This window comes from Marmota marmota, unplaced genomic scaffold (assembly GCF_001458135.2).
Source record: "Marmota marmota marmota unplaced genomic scaffold, marMar, whole genome shotgun sequence".
In the NCBI taxonomy this organism is placed as follows: Eukaryota; Metazoa; Chordata; class Mammalia; order Rodentia; family Sciuridae; genus Marmota; species Marmota marmota.
In genome coordinates, this window is record NW_026000075.1 from 1,793,272 (window position 1) to 1,801,359 (window position 8,088).

An 8,088-nucleotide genomic window follows, 5' to 3' on the forward strand; every position below is an offset into this window, starting at 1 on the left:
CCTCCCTTCCTTCCTTCCTGCCTTCCTTCCTTCCTTCCTTCCTTCCTTCCTTCTCTCTCTCATTTCCTCCTTCCTTCTCTTGTCTCCTTCTCCTCTTCTGTCTTCTCTTCTTCCTCCTCTCTTTCTCTCCTAAAACATATTCAGTGACATCTTCCTGGGCTGTAAGTTCTGCAACATCAAGGGTTCTGATTGATTTATTCAGTACTACACTTCCAGCACTGGGCCCAAATATTTGTTAATTGATTGAATTAATGGGATTTTCTACCCACAAGATGAAGATAAGGGAGGGTAAACACAGAGCCATACAGCTGACATAAATAACAAAAAGGGTTTGTTTTTTTTTTGTTTATTTGTTTGTTTTTGGCTAAAAAGGTGGAGAGAATCTATAGAAAAATAGTTTGGGGTACTCTGTATTATTCAAAGAGATCTCTACAGTTTCCTAGTGTTTTTAAAGTACATATTCTCATTTTGAACTTCCTTGGGAAGGACACAGTAGTCTCATTTTTCAAAATTATTTGACCATGTTACTGTTTTATCTGGCACAACTTATGGGAATACTATTCCATAAAATGTGTGTTGGGAAAATTAGCCCCTTAATTCAGCTTTATTTCTTATTTTGGGATTTAAGTCCTAATTAAAATTTTCCATTGTGGAAAAAAAAAAAAAAAACAAGTTAACTCTATGAGCTGTATGCTTAAAAGTAGGTAAGCTGGTAAGTTTAACGTTATGTGGATTTCTTAGAAACCACAATTGAAAATTTAAAAATACCTCTTTCTCGACTAAGAAATAAGATGAATCAACATTATACTTTAATGACCCGCAATAACACACCCAGAATTAATGGCACTGCCAAAATAAGTGGCTTGATTTTGGTATTCAGTGTTGTTCAACTGCAACACTAGATACTAGATCCACCAAATACTAGATCCTCAGTGAATGTCCTAATTTTGAACACAAGACTATGGATCTCCTAGTGTATACTTGTAGTGATAGGGTTCAGGAGGCCTGCATGTGATGACACATGGCTGTGTAGGGCAAATCTATTGCTTAGCAGATTAAGCCTGGGACTAAGAAACAGAATTAATATTGCCACTGGTTCAGAGTGCTATGTTAGGTAAGTTGTGCCTTCCTTATCTGTAAGATAGCCTCAGTGATTCTTCATCTCTCCCCCTCCAGCATGGGATTCTCATAAGTAAATCTTACATAGAACCCTAATAAAATAGCAGAGTACAGCAGAGATCCTGTGGTCTCGAGACAGGTAGAAAGCCAGTGACCTCCCTTTCCCCTCACCCCTGGGTGTCTCCAATCTTAGTTTGAAAACCATGAGGCTTAGTTTGAAATTTTAGTTTGAAAACCACGAGGCTTGACAATCTTTAAGGTCCTTCCCAAGTTTTGCTCCTGCTTCTAGGAATAAGACTGAAATAGAAAAGAGTGTTTGAGTTCATATTAAAGCCTGTGAACCCCTGTAATTTTATACAGACCCACAAAGGCGTTAAAGAATATAAAACACTACCATTCTACATGTGGCGACCTTTTGAATTTCAACATATATTTTAGGTTAAAAAATAAAATGAGGAAAATATTACCAGAATGTGCTCTTCCCTCTGTCACTTTATGGATACATTTCAACATGTAAATCTGATGGCAAGTTTAAATTGAACGCAAATATTATCCCTGAAAAGTTGCCTATTTATATAGTTTTCTAAGACCCTCTTAGTTTTTAATGGGCCAGGTTTTGCTAAAAACAAAAGGCGTTAATTACATAAATATACTCTTTTCAAAGCATCATATTATATTATGGTTAATAAACAATAGAGAAATGAATACAGAACTATTTCAACAGAAATCCTGCTTCTTGAACAGCCTTTAAAATTATGACATGCTTACTGGGAAGATGCATGACTCATGACAGGGTTATAAAAGGAATATCAAACCTTCTTGAAACTTAATAGCAAAGTCAGATGTATGAAAATCAGTATGTTGACATGGCAACATAAATAGTTTTGCTAATATTGTACATAAGATAAAGCAGATATTTAAAGCTACCTTAAGAAATGGGCAAATAAAGAGGCCTTTACAAGACTCACAACACACATGTCTCCCAAATAGATCATGATGGAGATTGTCCTAAAGACAGAATTCACTCTTGGAAATTAAAAATCTTGTGCTTTCTATTGCTTCTCTTGATTTGAACATTGTTCCTTTTGTAATTCTGTACAGTATTAGACATTAAATTTGCCCTCAGACACCTATATCTAGCTTTTGCGGGGGGTAAGCATTTGTTACACTGATAAGTTGCCAAACCCTTTCACCGTATCTGGTATGTGACCGGGCCATTGTAATCTATAATCAAAGGGGATGTTTACTCATGCAAAAAACCAAAAAATAATAATTTATCCAAAAAAATAGCATGGATAATAAACTCCAAGGGAGTGGTTAAAAATGTATGATGAAATGTACACTTTAAAAATGAATTTAGCAGCAAATGTAAGTTTGATTTATAAAATAATTTTTATGAAATTAATTTTGTTGCTTTTTTTATTATAGGACCTATTGTTTACCTATTCATGCTTACCTATGAATGCTTAAAGGGGATTCACATTTGAAAATATTTTATTGTTTTCACAACCCTAAGATATTTCATTAAAATCTCTTATGGGGATTTTTTTTTTCTTAGTTTAGAGACTGCCAGCTTGAGAGATACTAAAAAAATAAAGGTCAAAAGTCAGAAAGGATAATAGCTGATGGTTGTGATAATGCTAATTATATATTACCGAGAATAAAAGTAGAAAGGGAAATAGGAATACTAAAGAAAAATAAACATCCGAATGCTGGATTTAAAAAAAATAATAAAAAAACCCTTAAAATGTCTTTGTACTTCACTGTCATAACTCAAAGACATAATGAAGCCTGAATTAAAAATGTCAGTTTCTGTGAGTGTTGATAACTTGGTTCTTTGTTGGGCAAGTCAAAATGTGTCTGTTTGATAGGCAAAAATGACAGACTAAAAATGGGAGAAGTTGGAGCTAAAAAAAGAAACACACACACACACACACACACACACTCATACATGCACACACACACGCGCCACTTTAAAAAAAGGCCCATAATGTACTTGAAGGAGAAGACCTGTAGGGTAGGAGGCAATATCTTTAGGAAGTCACCAAGCAGCACTAAAAGGCAATGTCCATGGCCAATCAAAACGATTTCTGTGACTGCTGGGGCTCTTGCATCTCTGTCTTTACACTAGACTGGAAACCCTTTGTACTAATTACCAGACTGTACCAGATTTTCTGGTTCAGTTCAATCCTATAATTGACTGACAGTGATGGGCAAGGAAGGGGAAAAATTCAAGCTCACCACTGCAAGCAGAGGGTCAGAAATGGTTTCACAGAGAGCTAGTCACTGCCTGGCACTCAAAGCAGGGTTAAGCAAGCCTCATCAGCATGTTCTTCTAATTCCCAGGTTTAAAAAAAAAAAAAAGTTAGGAAGAGAAAAACAACAATCCTTAGCTGCTCTCATCTTATAGACCAATTCATAGTAGGCAATCGCTTTACATGAAATGAATGGAAAAATAGCTTCAAGTATAAATGATGACTCTGAATGTCATTCATTTTTAGTTTGCTTTTGGAAAGTAAACACAGATTTGTCTCCAAACCCCAAAGGGGCATCTTATTAAAGGTAAATAGACCTTTGTTCTGTTTGCAGAAAGAAATTAGAAAGAAAGAAAAAAAATGCTGCCATTTCATTCCAGAGCTCAAAATCATTAAAGGGCAAGGCGTACTTAATCTAGGAGATGTTGCCTAATCAAAGTTAAGCATTTGAAAGCACTTGACAGCCAAATTCTCACATCCTTTACTTGTTTGTAACTCACTGGTTTGGACTTACTTTGTATCCCCAGCACTTAATAAAACTGTCCATAAATCCATACTTTAAAAACTGTACACGAATAATAATGTACATGACAGTCCAGGTAACGCATTAAAAAAAGAACCCACTGAGACCGTATCAAAGACTCAGTCGGCTGACCACCGTTTGTTATTTACTTTGAACTGTTCTCCACCCACTTTATTTCTAAACCAAAAGAGCAATGCTGGCTTTAGCGACGCCAAACATTAAAAAACACAGGTGCCAGAATCAGGGTCAAATGAGAACTCGGGCCATTCGGTAGGCAAGTGAGAATTATGTACTATCATGTTGAGGTCAATTGACTTGAAATTTAATCACAGGTTAAGCCCCTTTTTCTTTCCAGGCTAAAGAGTAAGCAACACCTGTGCCAGCAGCAGCTCACATTGCAGTTGACACAGCAGCCAGTTCAATTTTTAGTTACAAGTCAATTACTTACTGGAATAGAAAGAGAACATTTCATTCATTCCATGGATGGTCACTTTTCCGGAGAAACCTGTCAGGCTTTCTTTCTCCAAAAGAAGAAAAGAGAGAGAGAGAGAGAGAGAGAGAGAGAGAGAGAGAGAGAGAGGAAAAAAAAGTGAAAGTTAAAAATAAGTGATATGCTGCAAAGTTTTAGAGCTAGGCCAGCATACTAAAGCAGAGAAGTTTTGTGCAGAGAGCTTACCTTCCAAATACTGAACTGGGCTGTCTTGTTAGTGGGCCTGTCCCAGCTGCATCCTGGGACTCTCCTCAGTAGAGTATCAAAATAGGTGAAATGATAATAGGTGATCTACACCTGAGAAGAGGGACCAGCTGACGGTAGGAAGGGAGAGAGCAAATGAGTAAAATGCCTTCTCCCAGCTACAGTGAGCCCTTGTGCAAGGGGAGTTTCAAATGTACTGGCTACAGACTTTTGTCCAAAGCTGGGGTTCTTTTTTTTTTCTCCTTTTTTTCTTCTTTCTTTTCTTTTCTTTTTCTCTCTCTCTTTCTTTTTTTCTTCTTTCTTTCTTTTTTTTTTAAGTGAAGCTAGATTAGTTCATACAAAACTCAACAATACAGCACTGAAACCCATTGTTGATATTCAACATTTTTCACATAGCAGAACAGAATAGACAATACGGTATCTAGGAAACCATGGGCTGGATTACAAACTGATGATATCTCATCCTTCTGGGGGCCTGTAATCCTTTTTATTACCTACCACAGTAAAAAAAAAAATCACTGTGTGTGGGGGGAACTCTCTCTCTCGGAATAAATCCATAATATTGCCATTCTTAGGAAAAGGATAAATTAAAATGAAATCTTGCTTACAGCACTAAGTCCCAAAGTGCCATTTGCCTTTTATGCAAGTTAATGATTTTTAAACTTATTCTTATCTGAACTTTTATGTGAGCTTTCATAGGCTTTTAAAAATTAAATCATTTGTAGATGTTTGTTTAAAATAATGTTCAAAATTAGACTTTCTATTCTTTGTGATAAATACTTAGAAAGTTTTTTATTACTATTATTTCAAAGTGCCCAAGATTGGAACTAAGGCTTGAGTACAAGTAATTTTCATTAATTTGTTCGAAGAGACACGTGTTAGGTTATTAGTAAGCTATATTTATTCCTCCATTAAGATCACATTGAAATTCAGGGTTGGTGGGGGGCTTATGTACCTGGTATCTAGCTTAATTAATATTTTTCACTTTTTAAGCCCATGTCTTTAAATTTTTTTTCATTTGTAAAATTCATTCCTGATTATGCATAATTGCAAAACCATTCTTTTCAAGAAAGTTATGGTTGTTAACCTTTTTGGCAATCTGGTCCAATCCCCTTTTAAAATGTAATCCAGTTCCCATACTTTTTCTAAGCCTTCAAATGGTCTAGGTAGCCACAGAAGTGATTGTTCCTACCAGTTTCTTTTCATCACTTCTGCAATTGACCAATTGACAACTGATTGATGGTTATCTTTTCACTTCAACAATGAAAGAAATTACCATCACTATAGCTATGTACAGTAAATGCCTCCAGAGTAAATTACATGATTCTAAAATTCTCCTTAGCTCACTTAGTAAAACATCAACACAAAAAAGTTTCTTTTTGCGCCTCCTTTCCTGTACCACAGATTTGGCCTTTCCTGTCAGCTGCGAAAAAATAACTTGACAGCTTCTTTAAAAAAAGGAGTATAAAGGAACTTGAATAAAGGATGGCACTGGGCCTGTCTCAAGCAAGTGGCCATTCTTTGCACTTGGAAAAAAAAATTAGGCATGTGAGCACAGATAAGCCCTGCAAGAATACTCTAAAGACTATTCCCCATGACCTTGGGATCCTCTTTCCTTCCTTAACCATTCCTGAATCTTAGAGGAGCAATATAGATTCTGAATGTGGAGTTTCTAACTTATTTTGAGTAGGTGTTGTTTCTCACTGAAAAGAAAACAACCTTAAAATTTTAAACGTCTTTTAGTACTGCAAAGACTCCCCTGCTCTTTCTAAATGTGCTCAAACAAATGCTATTATGTAAGTGTCACATTCATCCATTATGATATGTTGATGGACCAGAGCTTTAAATTCTACCCACAAATCTAAACTTACTGTAAATGTGTATTTTGTTCTCACACGAGAGCCCTAGATCTTGTCAAGGAAGGGTATTCAAACATTTTTTTTTTTTATCCTTGTGCAATTAAAAAGTCATTTTTTTCCTGGTGAAGTAAATATGCTGAGATGAAATATTGGACTGATTTATATACTTATCTTCCCAATCCCTACTTTAATATCACACTTTTAAAGTAAAAAGACAAAAAAAAAAAAAAAATTAAAACCACCCCCCCACACACACACCTAAGTAGACAGGAAATATTTCTTACTGTCTCCTTTGGTGTTTTAGGTCCATAAAATTTGTTCTACTGCATATCAAAAGATAAGCTAAACCTTACAGTTTTATTGTTTAGAATAACTTGGCACTGTGGAATATATTCAGATATGTATAATTTAAAATATTCCAGATGACATTCATAAAATGTCATATTTGTATCTTTAGAGTTGTCCTCTAAAGATATTCTAGTCACACCTGTCTGCCACCTTTACCCAGGGCATCCCTACTGGAGTACTTCCTGCACTTTGCTTTCATAGGCTTACATAGACCTCGGTTCTAGAACCTATAATGCACACCCTGCCCCTTGCCCACCCCTTTTTGTTGTTATTGCATGAGTCTAGACTTCCAATTTAGTTCCCAGGATTCTTCAAAGTATAATTCCACAGTAGCACCTATCCATATTTTCCTGTAAGCTTACTATTTCTTACTTTTATATACATTATCCATTCCTAGGTGAATACCATGGCATTTCACCTTTTATCCTCAACTTTTGCATTCAAGGTCCATATAAACTATAGTCTACTTTTGAGTAATTCCTTGCAGTTCATGTAGATATCCTGATTGACATTGTTCTCCTTTACTATTGACTTTGATGCACATTTGGTTCAGTTAAAATGTCACACCCCCTTTACCAAGATTTTCTTATCATCTAGGATAAAATGAATCTCCCACTACACTCCATAATTCCTGGCACATCTTTATTATCATAGACATTATTTTGGATTGAATTTGCATATCATTTTCTCCAGACAGAAGTTAAGCCTCATGAGGAGAGGAACTATATTACACATATTGTTTATGGAAAGGAATTCTCACTTAGTCCTAAGGAGTTCTCATTTCTGGGAGGAGTTTATATTAGTTGAGTGATTAAGGTGGCAGCTGAAGAGCTAAATAAAAAAGTTGGCAGATGGAAAGATCAGCACTTCCTTTAAAAAGTAAGTTGGATTTTTAAAGAAAGTATTTAAATGTTTGCATAATGAAGACTATCTCAAAGCCAATCACTTTGGAACATGGAAATTTCTCCTGGAAACAAACATAGCTGCATCTTTAGGCTAGTTAAAAAAAATGCTTGTTTGATTTGTAAGAGTCAAGCTGTGGGTAACATAGCTGTTTATTGAATCTTGGGAAAGTTTGAAGCATTGTAATAATTACTTTACATAAATTATTTCATTTAGTTCTCAAGGTAACCTTATGAGGTAGATATTATTGCCATTTTAGATATAGGAAACTTGGACTTACAGAGATTAACTGAGTTGTTCAAGGTCACCTGGTCAGCAAATGGCAAAGCTATTTTGGAACCCACTTATGTCTGACTCTAAGACTCCTATGCTTTTATATATATATAT

General features: G+C 35.5%; 1 long non-coding RNA gene across 1 annotated transcript in view; it reads right to left on the bottom strand.

Moving 5' to 3' along the window:
• The window catches only part of LOC125620049, a 101,517-nt gene extending 96,746 nt beyond the window's left edge, over nucleotides 1-4,771 (bottom strand). Inside the window, exons 1-2 of the long non-coding RNA XR_007351632.1 lie at nucleotides 4,574-4,771; nucleotides 4,346-4,414 (exon numbers count right to left, since the gene is read on the bottom strand). This is a non-coding gene — a long non-coding RNA (uncharacterized LOC125620049). The remainder of the gene's footprint in view (nucleotides 1-4,345; nucleotides 4,415-4,573) is intronic.
• Between the last annotated feature and the right edge of the window lie 3,317 nt (nucleotides 4,772-8,088).